Raw genomic sequence first — 15,316 nt, forward strand, 5'->3', positions numbered from 1 at the left:
TATGTCTTTCGACTGTGGCAGGAAACTGGATCATCCAGAGGAAATCCACATGGTCATGGGGAGAGCGTGCAAACACAGCGTTGGAATTGAATTCTAGACTCCGATGCTCCGAGTTGTAATAACATTGTACTAACCTCTACACTACTGTGGCAAGCATGCTGTTCGATTTGCTGAGCTCCTCCAGCAGATTGTTTTATTGCCCTGGAAATGACGGAAATTGTGCTCTGGTCTATGAAGAATTAATTTTCAGATACATAATGCTCAGAAAAAAATAGTGCTATGCATCCGAATTTCTAGGCATCAGTTCCTCTGAAAATTTTTGTATAATTAATTGTATTATGTTGCCAAGTGAATACTTGAATGAAATCATCTTTATTTAAGAATGCTGGCACATTTTGGAACTTCACACCACAAAAAACACATTGTTTGTAATCTAATTCATACCAAGAGCAGTGTTTGAATGACCTAACGAGAAAGCATTTAAAATTTTAACAGAGTGAACAGCATCCATCTTAAAACTGGCTGTCACCACTTTCAATAAATTTGTGGAGATCAAAGAGCTGAAAAGGACTTACTTTTGGTTTTGTTTCACTTTTTATAGGCTTTATATTTTACTGCCAGTCCTAACGTTAACACAAGGGATTCTGCAGATGTTAGAAATCCAGAGTTGCACACACAAAATGCTGGAGGAATTCAGTAGCTTGGGCAGCGTCCGTAGAGAGTAATAAACAGTCAAAGTTCCGGGCTAAGACCCTTCATCAGGACTGGAAAGGAAGTGGGAAGAAGCCAGAATAAGATGAAGAGAAGGGGAAGGAGTACTAGTCCACAGGTAATAGATGAAGCCAGGTGAGGGGGAAGGTGGGATGGTGGAGAAGTGGGTGATGAAGTAAGAAGTGTGAAGGGAGGTGATGGGTGAAAAAGATGAAGGGCTAAAGAAGATGGAATCTGATAGGAGAGGAGAGTGGACCATGGAAGAAAAGGAAGGTGGAGACTAGAGGGAGGGCTAACTGTACTAAGATTTCTTGTTTAGATGCAGTAAATTTAGAACAGGAATAGGCCATTCTGTCCCTCGAGTTTGATCTGCTAATCCACCTGAGCATGTAGAATTTGTAGCTCAATTCCATTCACTGCCCTGTATCTCATGTGGTTGATTGCAAAGGGTCTGGTCTCACTCAGCCTTCTCGGTCTCACTGCACATGAGGGAGCTGCTCTTTCAACTTCTGCATCCATGGAATGAGTAACTAGTCCCTGTGAGCAAAAAGTCCATGGAGAAGACCAGGTTCAGCACAAGACACCAGCATACTAACTGCACAGTGAAGCTTGTACTCTTTAACAACAATCTGGGGCTCAGTTAAGTATGTCACTTGTGATCTCTCCTGTTATTTCCATTCTTTTCCCACTAGAAGCTTAAACACAGTTGACAGCATTTTGACCTACCTGTAAAATTTGTGCATAAACACAAGAGATTCTGCAGATACTAGAATAGGATTTAGACCCAATGGGTGTGGCAGGGTGGAGATACATCTCTACCAAAGGAGGTGTAAGGCGCTCCTTCCCTCCACTAGCCTGCAGGTCACCCTTGGGCAAGGCGTAGCACCTGCTTAGCCCCCCCCCCCCACTAGGGTCACGTGAAGCCATGCGAGCAGGTGTTGGATGGTCGTGTGAGTAGAGGGCACATATCACAAGCCCCGGTTATGCGACCACTGACGCCAAGTAGACAATCTCTGAAGAGTATTGATAATGGCTGGGGTCATTCATCTTGTAAAGACACTGCCCAGAAGAAAGCATTGGCAAACCACTTCTGTAGAAAAATTTGCCAAGAGCAATCATTGTCATGGAAAACCCATGATTTGACACGGCACATAATGATGATGACACATCTTTAACCAAGTGATAACATTTGAGATTGAAAGTAGGAATCTCAGAACCTTTCTCAATATGATCCACCGGCCCCACGGATGATAATTAACACACTTTATTTACATTTGGACAGACTTCCAGCTCCATAAGGCGTCTCGAGCATTGAACTCTGGCATTAGCATCAAGGACGGTACTGAACTGGGGAAAGAACAGAATTATACCATTGCACAGCTTACAATAACATGGACATGGCAGTCCATGGCCTCCCTTTGTCCCAAGACGAGGCCACCCTAAGGGTGGAGGAGCAACACTTTATATTGTCAAGGTAGCCTCCAACCTGATGGCATGAATATCAATTTCTCCTTCCGGTAAACAAATTCCACTCCTACCCCCTTCCTCTATTCCCCACTCTGACCTCTTAACTCTTCTCACCTGCCTATTACTTCCCTCAGGTTCCCTCCTCCTTCCCTTTTTCCTATGGTCCACTCTCCCCTTCTATCAGAGTCCTTCTTCTCCAGCCCTTGACATTTCCCATCCACCTGGCATCACCTATCACCTTCCAGCTAACCTCCTTCCCCTTCCTCCACCTTTTTATTCTGGTATCTTCCTTTCCAGTCCTGAAGAAGAGTATTGGCACAAAATCTCGGCTATCTATTCTTTTCCGTAGATGCTGCCTCATTTGCTGAGTTCCTCCAGAACATTATGCGAGTGTTGTTTTGGATTTCCAGCATCCGCAGGCTCATGTTTCCAATAACATCATTTCTCAGCCAGCACAGGCATGCCATTTTTCATTTCATAGTGTCAGGAATTGTTATCAATATTTCCAGATTACCATCCATAATCCCATTTAAAACAACGGGTGTAGATCTGCAAGGAATAACTAATGCAATAGTTACAGAGCAGGGGAATGCGGTGAGTGGTTTTGACATTTAGGTCAGTTGGCTAACACACATTGAATATAAAAAGGTCAAATACAACCTCATTTATAGAAGTGTATTATTGTCCTTTTGTTGTGAATTACTGTACTGCAGAATTTTATTCAAGACTGATTTTGAAAACCTGAAAGGTGAACTTAAAACCAGAATCTGTTACCGTCATAGAAACACAACAGCTGGGACTTGCATCCATTGGACAATTTGGACAGAGATTAGACCATTCATATAGGCACAGTCCTTACTTATAATGAACAGCAATTGTGTTGCAGTGTTTCGATCTTCATTACTGCTTAGTATCCTACATGATTCTGGATTTTCAGTGTGAAACACAGCTATTGATTTTGGAAATTCAATTTGTGCTAAGGATCTTATTGGCTGCGAAAGGCTGCAATACCAATGTAGCCACTAGGTGGAGTGCTGGACAATTCTGAAAAGACTACAGAGCTATGAAAAGGTTTTTAATTTCTTTCGCAGCAATCAGATCTCTCTGAGTTAGCCTTACAGTGCTTCAGTGCTAGTGAAGTATTTTTGAGGTACAGTCACTGCAAGAATGTGGACAATGTATTTGCCAATTTGCACAGACTACAGTCCTGAAAACAGTGACAAAACAGTGAAATAAATGGAAGGACAAATATTGACCCACGCACTAGGAATGGCACCCCTCCTCTTCCTCAAAAGTTCACCTGTGGAGTTTCTGACACCCACTGAGAGAGCAATGCACCCGTAGTTTAAAATCTCACCCGGAAGGTGACATTCTCAACAGTGCGGCGCTCTCTCAGTACTGCACCGGAGTGCCAGGTCAATCGCTCTACCCAGGTCTCTGCAGTGGGGTAAACCCAGCGGCAGAGGGGGCTCAGGCCTTCTGAGGACATCAGCTTCAGCAGAATCAAAGGAGGAAGAAGAATTAGACCAGGGTGCAGAGACCTCACAGAGCTCCTTTATTAAAACATTGTATTTATTTTAACTCCAGTCTTGGTAATGATGTCCTTGTTTAAAGTAGTTTAGGAAGTACATGAGATTAGGAAGGGGGAAGCAGAATTGGTTGGAACATTGAACTACAAAACTATTGTATGAGGGGAGCCAGGTTGGGAATGGAAGAAGAGGGAAAGGGGAGTGGGAAAACTTAGAGAAGTTAGAGAAATCGATGCTCATGCCATCAGGTTGGAGGCAACCCAGACGGAAAATGAGGTGGTGTTCCACCAACCTGAGAGTGGCCCCATCGTAGCAGTGGAGGAGGCCATGGGCCGACATGTTGGAATGGGAATGGGAAGTGGAATGTACAAATGGTAATTAATCACATGCCGATCGGAGCGCAAAGGAGTAAAGAACCTGAAAGAGTTAAAACGGAACACTTCTACAGGTTGAAATCAATGCTGGACAGACACAATGTAACACCATTAACTTCTTTTCAAATTCCTGGCCTATGATTCTGTTGGCAAGAGTTAAAGCAGCAGTGGAGTAATTTAAGTTCATAAAATTAAATTAAAAAGCTAATATGAATAATATGATTCGAATGTTACCAGATTGCTCAGAAATACATAAGGGATGGAAATCTGATTGACCAGACTGTCCGATGTCTTATTCCAAACCCACAATAAATACTGCCCTGAAGTGACATTGAACTATGTTAGTCTGCATTATTTCCCTACACACTGCTCACTGTGCTGGAATGCCAGCGGGTTTTTGGGCAGATCAAGGGACACCTTTCACCAAACTAATGGCTGGCCAGCAGCACTTGGTGCCTGTCTCTGTGTGGGTCCCTAGGAACAGTCCATAGGTCAGCGAGTCCTCTGATACACTGGGATTGAACCAGCACATGGTGCCTTGCATTCATCTCCACACTTTCCTCATAAACCTAGTGAATCTTCCCCACCACCGGCATCACAGTGTAGGGAGTGTAGAACTGATGTGCTTATCTGAAGACCATAACACAGAGGAGCTGAATTAACCTATTCAGCCCATCGTTTCTTCTCCACTCTTTCATCATGGCTGATCCATTTGCTTCCCAACCCCATTTGCCTGCCTTCTCCCCAAAACCTTTCATGCCCTGACTAATCAAGAACCTATCAGCCTCCGCCTTAACTGTACCCAATGACCTGGCCTCCACAGCCATCTGTAGCAATGAATTCCAGAGATTCACTACATTCTGGCTAAAGAAGTTTCTCCTCATCTCTGTTCTAAATGGACATCCTTTTATTTTAAGGCTGTTTCTTTTGGAATGAATGCTAACGTTGTATTTGCCTTTCTCACCACCGATTCAACCTGCAAATTAACCTTTAGGGAGTCCTGCAAGAGAACTCCCAAATACCTTAGCACTTCTGATTTTTTAATTTTCTCACTGTTTATTAGATAGTCTATGCTTTTATTCCTTCTGCCAAAGTGCAAGTCCATAAGACCATAAGACATAGGAGCAGAATTAGGCCATCTGGCCCATCGAGTCTGCTCTACCATTCAATCATGGCTGATCCTTTTGTTCTATCTTCTCCTCAACCCCAGTTCCCAGCCTTCTCCCCATAACCTTTGATGCCATGTTCACACAAGAACCTATCAAGCTCTGTCTTAAATATACCCAATGACCTGACCTCCACAGCTGCATGAGGCAACAAGTTCCACAAATTCACCACTCTAAAAAAATTTATCTGCATCTCTGTTTTGAAAGGGCGCCCCTCTATCCTGAGGCTGTGCCCTCTTGTTCTAGACTCTTCCACTAAGGGAAACATCCTTTCCACATTTACTCTGTCTAGGAGTTTCAACACTTGAAAGGTTTCAATGAGATCCCTGTCACGAATGTGCCGCAACTCTGAGGGACCGAAGGGTGCAAAGTCGCCCCCTCCTTTGTGAGAATCGCAAGATCGCTATTAATTCGAGTCTGGGAGCCAGGAAATGAGAGAGCAACGTCCAGAATCCACAAGGTTTGGAATGCATCCTGGCCTCAGCAAAACAAAACCACTGATAACGGCTATTGTCTCTTGGGGACGGAATTGTGTATTGAGTACTGTACTATTTATTGAAGCCCCTCAGGTGACGACCAGAGTGGGCTGGTTGAGGGATTGCATCATCCCAACCTGATTGACATCTGACACCCCGTGAGTATTGATAAAAGAGGGTCTGGGGAACAACCCCTTCAGACGCACCAGGAGAAACGCTGGAAATCCCATGACAGCGTTTAATAGCGACAGCCGGTGGGGGGCTCGTGTGCGTCCTTCCCTTGCCTGGGATTGGCAGGCTCACCACGGAAGAACGGCTTAGCTAAAGGAGAGGCCACAAGTGAACGGCCACACCAACGAGACTCCGACGGATCGAAATCATAAAAGGAATCGGCAAGTTTTTCTCTAAATCTCTCTCTCTCTCCAACAATTGCAACACAGCGGTCCCCAATGGCTGCAGCCTGTATGAACTGAACGAACTATATATTTCCATCGGACAATTCATTATCCCCTAGACAACGACAGAGCTTATTTCTTATTGATTATTATTATACCCGCACTTTTAGATTTAGTATTGACAACGTATTTTATCTGTATATTTGCATTGATATTATTTTTGTGTATTTTTACTAATAAATACTGTTAAAAATAGTATCATCAGACTTCAACGGACGTCTCTATCTTTGCTGGTAAGTAACCCAGTTACGGGGTTCGTAACAACTTGGGGCCTCGTCTCGAGATCTGATACCAAATTGGAGGGCCAGTAAATCGGGCTTTTAAGTCCAAACTTGGATCTGGTTGTGCGGGTAACCAAACGGGAAACCAGCAAAGATGGACGTAGATGAATTTATAGAAAACCCGACTCTGGAGGTGCTAGAGGCGGCCACAAAGTCGGACTTGATAAATATTGCGAAAGGACTAAACCTCGCAGAGGTGAGGTTGTCAATGAAAAAGCGGGAGGTGCGGAGGGCCATAACTCAGTATTATATTGTGAAGAATGTGTTTTCAGCTGAGGTATTGGAAAATATCCCTGAAAAGGTACCAGCTAGTGGGACGGCTCAGTTAGAGTTGGAGAAATTAAGGTTGGAACATGAAATTAAGGTAAAACAGCTGGAAGCAGCTGAAAAGGAAAAAGAAAGAGCCAAAAAGCAAAGAGAGTATGAGCTCCAGCTAAAGGAGTTAGAGGTGAAAAGGGAGCAGGAAAGAGCCAAGAAGCAGAGGGAGCATGAAATTCAGTTAAAACAGCTGGAAGCAGCTGAAAAGGAGAAGGAGAGAGCCGAGAAGGAGAAACAGAGGCAACATGACTTGGACATGGAGAAGTTAAGGCAAGAGCGAAGAGCTCAAGGGCCAGACCGAGAGGAGCGGTTTAATGTTAGTCGGGAGTTTAGGTTAGTACCTCCGTTCGAGGAGACGGATGTTGATAGTTATTTCTTGCATTTTGAAAAGGTGGCAGTGAATCAGAAGTGGCCCAGAGATCAGTGGGTGGCGTTGTTACAAAGTGTGTTAAAAGGGAAGGCACAACGGGCATATGCGGCATTGTCCATGGAGGAGGAGAAGTCTGAGAATTGTGAAAAAGTAAAGGAGGCCATTCTCCGGACCTACGAATTGGTACCTGAGGCATATAGACAAAAGTTCAGAAATTTAAAGAAAGGGTGGAATCAGACATATACCGAGTTTGCCTATGAGAAGGGTATGCTCTTGGATTGCTGGTGTGCAGCAGAAATAGTGGAAGAATATTTTTGGCATCTCAGGGAGTTAATTCTGATTGAGGAATTTAAAGGTTGTGTTTTGGATGATATCCGGATGTATTTGAATGAGAAGCCGAATAAGTCCATCTCCGAATTTGCTAGGTTCGCAGATGAATATGCCCTAACCCACAAGACAAAATTTTCCTCGAATAAAAGTTACCAGAGAGTCCGTAGGAACGGTAGAGAAAGCCTGCCTGCTGAGGCAGAGATTCCGCCGGGAGCTAGTGGTAAGATTAAGGAGGAGGAAAGGCAAGATGGCAGGAGGGGTCCTGGCTTGACCTGTTTTAATTGTGGAAAGGTGGGTCATATTGCATCTAAGTGCCTTGCTCCGAGGAAGGAGATAGGAAAAGGGAGAGCAGCAGCCCCTACAGGATGTATTGTGGTGATCAGTAAATCGACGAGAAAGCTCCAGGTAGACAGAGTACGAGAGGGGCCTGAGAAATGTATTTCAGAAGGAACTGTGTCTGTGAAGGAGGGAGACCCCCCAGTTCCAGTGCGGATCTGGAGAGACACGGGAGCTGAGCTGTCATTGATTCCCAGTACGGTACTAGATTTTGGTCCTCAGACTGGAGAGGTAGCTTTGAGAGGCATAGGAAAAGGGACAGAAGCGGTGCCCTTGCATAGGTTCATTATAAATTGTGAGCTGGTATCTGGACCGGTTGAAATAGGGGTGCGATCCGAATTCCCGAGAACTGACGTAGACCTCTTTCTGAGTAACGATTTAGCTGGTGGTGATGTTTGGTTGGCCATGGAGCTGCCGAGCCAGCCTGTAAGTGTTGAGGACCCGCCCCTAGATTCAAAGACCTATCCCGCATGCGCGACCACTCGCAGCATGTCGAGAAAGGCAGCTGAGAACAAGACCAGTTTAAATCCAGCCAGTATCGATTTGGCCGAGATGTTTTTACCGACCCTGTACCAAGAGGAGTTAGAGGGTGGTAAAACGGAGAATAGGGAGGTGAAAGAGAGTAAGGGAGAGGAGGTAGTCCTGCCCTTAGCCAGGAGGAAGTTTATAGAGGCACGGAGTAAAGATGAGAAACAGATAAGGCTGTTAAAAGGTCCAGGGTTGGACATGAATGATCTGTCTGGTTTGACAGAACTGTTTGAAGAAGTTGAAAATTTTAAATGTGTTCCCGATAATGAAATGAGGGCAGTCCTAGATGAAAAGGATGCCATTACCTTGAAGAAGTCTGCTGGGTTGGCAGATGAGGTTGTTTCAGCCCGCGGGGTTGAGTTTACTCCGGAAGGGAGTTGCCCAGACAGTAACTGGGAGGATCAGGGGAACTTAGAATTTGAAAATGGTACGGGTATTGAAAGCCTGGAAGAGGCAGATGTCCCATTTGAGTGTGTTCAAGATGTGGATGCACGTGGTACTGAACCTAGTAATGGAGCTCAGAAAATGTCTGAGGTATTTGATTCAGTTGAAAAGGAATGCAATCCTTGTGGGTCAGATGGACTTGGTTCAGTGAAGAAAGGGTTAACCTTGGTACTAGTGGGAAGTGAGAATTCCCAGTTGTTTGTGTTTGAAGGTGTGTTAAAAGTTAGTGAGGAGATAAAAGGTGGTGATGTGAATCTTATTATTGAAGGAGAAGGGAAAAGTGTAGTTCCTAAATTGAATGAAGAAAATTTAAAGTCTGGATTGATGTCAGAAGCAGCAACCAGGCTACAAAGACAATGGCTTGGTAACACGGTGCCTGCGAATCAATTACAGGTTGATTTGGAATGTAAAGGTGCCCCACACGCTATTGTTATTCAAGGGTGTGCTGTGAAGAGGCAGACTTTGGAATGTTGTTTGAACAAAGAAGGATCACTTGCAGATATTAAACTGAAAACTAATAGAATGAAGGGTCCTGAAGATAAAACTAATGACTTGCTTAAAAATAAAGAATTGTGTGGGAGTTCAAAGGATGGGCAAAGTTTGGAAAACATTGTTAATAAAATAACTCCTATGAAAGGAGCATGCAAAAGCCTATTCCACACTGGTGCACAAGTTAACCACGTGGGAGTTAACTGGAAAAGGGGCGAAGGTTGACGGGATGCCACTTTAAATAACAGGATCCGGTTTTAAGGGATTTCGACAAAGCATGTAACTAATAAAGACAACCCCATGGAAGATTGACTGTTAAGTTTGAAAGTAGCATAAAGATTAGTATTTGCATAAACTTTTGTAGTATACACGTAAGCTAAGATCACAACTCTTTAGTTTTTGTTTGCTGAAGGAAAGGAATAAAAAAATAGGTGGTTATTAAATTGGAGTCTGATGCTACAAGAATTTATTAAGGTACAAGATGTTAAGATATTAAAGGAAGTGACAATGTAATCGCTAACTGTTTAGATGCTGACTTGAATGTATAACTGTATTACTTTGTAGTGAAAAAAACTCTTTTGTATTGTGTTAGATTCTGAAATCCAGTAAGACTCTGTATTAATTCATTTTTACCGGTGGTAAAAATCTTAGAAGGAAGGGGGTGTTACGAATGTACCACAACTCTGAGGGGCTGAAGGGTACAAGGTCACCCCCTCCTTTGTGAGAATCGCAAGATCGCTATTAATTCGGGTCTGGGACCCAGGAAATGAGAGAGCGACGTCCAGGATCCACAAGGTTTGGAATGCATCCTGGCCTCAGCGAAACAAAACCACTGATAACAGCTATTGTCTCTTGGAGACGGAATTGTGTATTGAGTACTGTACTATTTATTGAAGCCCCTCAGGCGGCGACCAGAGTGGGCTGGTTGAGGGATTGCATCATCCCAACCTGATTGACATCTGAGACCCCGTGAGTAAGGATAAAAGAGGGTCTGGGGAACAACCCCTTCAGACGCACCAGGAGAAACGCTGGAAATCCCATGACAGCATTTAATAGCGACAGCCGGTGGGGGGCTCATGTGCGTCCTTCCCTTGCCTGGGATTGGCGGGCTCGCCATGGAAGAACGGCTTAGCTAAAGGAGAGGCCACAAGTGAACGGCCACAACAACGAGACTCCGACGGATCGAAATCATGAAAGGAATCGGCAAGTTTTTCTCTAAATCTCTCTCTCTCTCCAACAATTGCAACACAGCAGTCCCCAACGGCTGCAGCCTGCATGAACTGAATGAACTATATATTTCCATCGGACAATTCATTATCCCCTAGATAACGATAGAGCTTATTTCTTATTGATTATTATTATACCCGCACTTTTAGATTTAGTATTGATGACGTATATTATCTGTATGTTTGCATTGATATTATTTTTGTGTATTTTTATCAATAAATGCTGTTAAAAATAGTACCATCAGACTTCAACAGTAATCAGCAGCATGCGTGGCACCTTGTCAAAGGCCTTCTGAAAGTCCAAATATACAACATCCACTGCATCCCCTTTATCTATACTACTTATAATCTCTTCAAAGAATTCCAACAAGTTCCTCAGGCAGGATTTTCCCTGAAGGAAACCATGCTGGCTTTGTACTATCTTGTCGTGTGTCACCAAGTACTCCATCACCTCATCCTTAACAATTGACTCCAACATCTTCCCAACCCCTGAGGTCAGGCTAACTGGTCTATAATTTCCTTTCTGCTGCCTTCCTCCTTTCTTAAAGAGTGGAGTGACATTTGTAATATTCCAGTCCTCTGCCACCATGCCAGAGTTCAATGATTTTTGAAAGATCATTTCTAATGCCACCACAATCTCTAACACTATCTCTTTCAGCACCCTAGGGTGCAGTTCCTCTGGTCCGGATGACTTATTTACCTTTAGGTCTTTCAGCTTTTTGAGCACCTTCTCCCCTGTAACAGCAACTGCATCCACTTCTCTTCCTTCACACACTACAACATCAGGCATACTGCTGGTGTCTTCCACAGTGAAGACTGATGCAAAATACTCATTTAGTTCATCAGCCATCTCCTTGTCCCCTTTATTATTTTTCCTGCCTCATTTTCTAGCGGTCCTATATCCACTCTCATTTCTCTCTTATTTTTAGCATACTGAAAAAACTTTCACTATTCACTTCGATATTATTTGCTAGCTTGTTTTCATATTTAATCTTTTCCCTTCTAATGATTGTTTAGTTGCTCTCTGTAGGTTTTTAAAAATTTCCCAATCCCGTCTTCCTACTAATTTTTGCTTTGTTGTATGCCCTCCCTTTTGCTTTTACAATAGCTTTGTCTTCACTTGTCAGCCACAGTTGTATTATTTTACCACATGAGTACTTCTTCATTTTTGGAATACACATGTCCTGCACCTTCATCATTTTTCCCAGAAACGCACACCATTGCTGCTCTGCTGACATCCCTGCTAGCAGCCATTTCCAATTTACTTTAGCCAGATCCTCTCTCATACCACTGTAATTTCCCTTACTCCGCTGAAATACTGCTGCATCAGACTTTATATTCACTCTATCACATTTCAATTTGAACTCAATCATATTGTGATCACTGGTTCCTAAGGGTTCTTTTACTTCAAGCTCCCTAATCACCTCCGGTTCATTACATAGCACCCAATCCAGTATAGCTGATCCCCTAATAGGCTCAACAACAAACTGCTCTAAAAAGCCATCTCTTAGGCATTCAACAAACTCACTCTCTTGAGATCCATTATCAACCTAATTTTCCCAATTGACCTGCATGATAAAATCTCCCATGACTACCATAACATTGCCCTTTTGACTCGCCTTTTCTATTTCCTGGTGTGACCTGTAGTCCACCTCCAGGCCACTTTTGGGAGGCCTGTATATAATTGCCATCAATGTCTTTTTGTAATCTGATTATCCCTCTCAATCCAGTTCTTCTGCCTCCTCCCTGTAACCTTTGACTTAGGATAACTGCTAACCCCCGGTGGCGGCTGTGTAGATTGGTTGAAACACTAAAATGTCAGTGAGTGGTAGAAACCGAGGGGTGGGGAGAAAGCTGATGGGAGTGAGAGGTGGATAAAATGGGATCAATGTAATTGGGTACTTGACAGTTGGAATGGACTTGATGGGCTGAATGGCCTGTTTCACTACTGTGCAACCTTGTGACTCTGAAGCAGTTAGTGGTGCTGATCTCACCTGACTTACCGCCACCAAATGGAGCCACAGACTCAGAATCAGAATTAGGTTTATTATCACAGACATATGTCATGAAATTTATTGTTTTGTAGCAGCAGTACAGTGCAATACATAAAATACTCTAAATTACAATAAGAAATGCATTCTAAAAATAAATTAAATCAGTAATGCGAAACAGAGCAAATTAGTGAGGCTGTGCTCATGCGTTGGTTCATTGCCAGTTCTGAAATCTGATGGCTGAGGGGAAGAAGCTGCTGCTAAAAGTTGAGTGTGTGTTCAGGCCCCTGTACCTCCTTTCTAACAGCAGTAGTAAGACGAGTGCATACCCTGGGTGATGGGGGTGCTTATCGATGCACGCTGTCTTTTTGAGGCATCGCCTCAGTGCTGGGGAGGCTAGTGCCCGTGATGGAGCTGGCTGAGTTTGCAACCCTCTGCAGCTTTTCTGACCGTGTGTAGTGGCCCCTCCACACCGGGCGGTGATGCAACCAGTTAGAATGTTCTCCCTGGCACACATGTAGAAATTTGCTCGAGTCATCGGTGACATATCAACTCCGACGGCCACATAATAAACGTGCTTGCTTCCAATGTACCGAAAGAAGTGAAGAGCCATCCGCCTTCTTCACTTACTGAGAATCATTTTGATAGGAGATGGATTTCTATGAGTTTCACCAAATGCTCTTCACTTACGCTTGGCTCTTACCACTGTGCAGGTTCAAACACTCACAGAGGAGATTATAACTGACTGAAGCCCATGCTGCTCTTGTGAGTCATTCCTAAACTAACACTCACAGTGCTGTGGAACTGTAGGCAAATTGACAAGGAGCATGGTATATGGATGTCATGCTTGAAATTCTAGTACCATCTGTTTAAATAACTAAGCACATATTTTCTAAAAAGCTAACTGGGAGGAGAGGGGTAAGGCTCGTGGGTTGTCAGATTGCTTTAGGACTAACAAGCCGGCTTTACTGTTGCTGAGGAATGTGGCATAGGATGGACTAATTGCACAGGGTACACAGTATCAGTCTGTGGATGTGTTTTGATCTTTCAATGCAGCTAGAACTCTACAACATTGCAGTTTGAAGTAGCAATTCTACCAGCCAAGTCAAGCCAAAGCAAAAGCTGTCAGGAACTGAAGCAGAAATGCTCTGCAGGTCACGCAGCATCTATGGAGAAAGAAACGAGTTACCATTTCAGGTGGAAGACTCTTCATCAGCACAAGCAGTAAATGCGGTGCCGACGAGTCCTGGTGAAGCTTCGTAGACAGCAAACAAAACCAAAAACAATTCTATTAATTATGCTTTTGCCTGTCTATGATCACTGCAATCTGCAGCCTTTAGTTTCCCTTTGGGAGTTATGCTTTTGAACCGTCTGTACCACCTGGTGTTTTCACAGTATCCTGATGGATTCAGCTAACTAGACTCCTGAGGACGCAGGTCCACCGGAGGCAGCCATTGCTGGAGCGGACTTGGGGCAGGATCAAAGTGGCAGGGCCCAGGCCCGAGAGCAAAAGAATGAAGTGATGTTTGGCCAGTTTAAGTACCAAACCAGATTAAAAAGATCAAGGTGACAAGGCTGAGGACAAAGGACAAATAGGTTTTCAGCTCCCCACTCCATGAGCTTTACTCGCCCCATCACTGAACTGGCACTGCAGCCATCGCGCTCACCTGAACCTTTTGCTGGACGGCAGTGGGTCAAACAGGGAGTGGCCGGGGTGTGTGGAGTCTCTGGTTATGCTGATTGCTTTCCTCCTGAGTCTGCTGGAATAGATGGTGTCCAGTCCTGGGAGCTCCATCCTGACAATTCACTGGGCCGCCGTCACCACGCGATGCAGGTCTGGTCGCTCAGCGGCTGTGCAGCTAACATTCTTTCATTCATTCATATATGTACTTAGCTACAAGTGATATAATAGACTGAGGAACAGCTTCTACCCCAGAGCTGTGGCCTCCATCACACCACTCCCGCAGAACAATGATAGAAACTGTAAGCATGTGAGCACACACGTTCTTGTTTTTATCTACTGCCTTATTTAATTGCCTGAGAAGAAGCCAAACAGAGTTTCATTGTATCTATGTGTAATGACAATAAAGATCATTCATTCATTCATTCACCTCATCACTGAGCTGGCTTTGTAGCCATCAGCACTCATCTCAGCGCTGAACTGGTTCCATGTCTATAACCTGCAGCCATCGGGCTCCAGGATGACTGCAACACTGAAGTGGCTTCTGGCTGTGGACTCCCTTTCAGAGACTCTGTGATTCATGTTCTGTATGTTATTTGTTTACTTCTTTATTGTTTGCACGATTTGTTCTTTTTTAACTCACTGGGTGTTTTATAGTCCTTGTTGTGTGGGGTTTTTAATGGGTTCTTTTGTATTTCTTTGTGGCTGTCAGCAGGAAGACCAATCTCAAGGCTGTATATAGTATGCATACTTTGATAATAGCTGGCTGGTGGTGTAGTGGCATCCGCACTGGACTGACGCGAGTGGTCCTGGGTTCAAATCTGGACGCTCCTTGTGTGCTTTCTATCTGTGCTGGGTTGAGCGTTGAGCTGGCAATTCAGACTCATAAGAAACAGATAAACTCATAAAAAGGTTGCCACTCGATGCACCACAAGGCATGGAAAGGAACTCATGTACATTGATAATAAATGGACTTACGTACTTTCAACATTAATTAGGTCTACATCAAATCACCAACTCAAGTGTCAGATCACTCAGTGATCGTTATCACAAATATCTAGCAACAGTGCAATCACTCAAGTCAACCATAATGTTCTCCCTTAATTATTTATTAAGGTTATTCCCTTAATGTGGGGAGGCTGAT

This window comes from Hemitrygon akajei, chromosome 11 (assembly GCF_048418815.1).
Source record: "Hemitrygon akajei chromosome 11, sHemAka1.3, whole genome shotgun sequence".
Lineage (NCBI taxonomy): Eukaryota > Metazoa > Chordata > Chondrichthyes > Myliobatiformes > Dasyatidae > Hemitrygon > Hemitrygon akajei.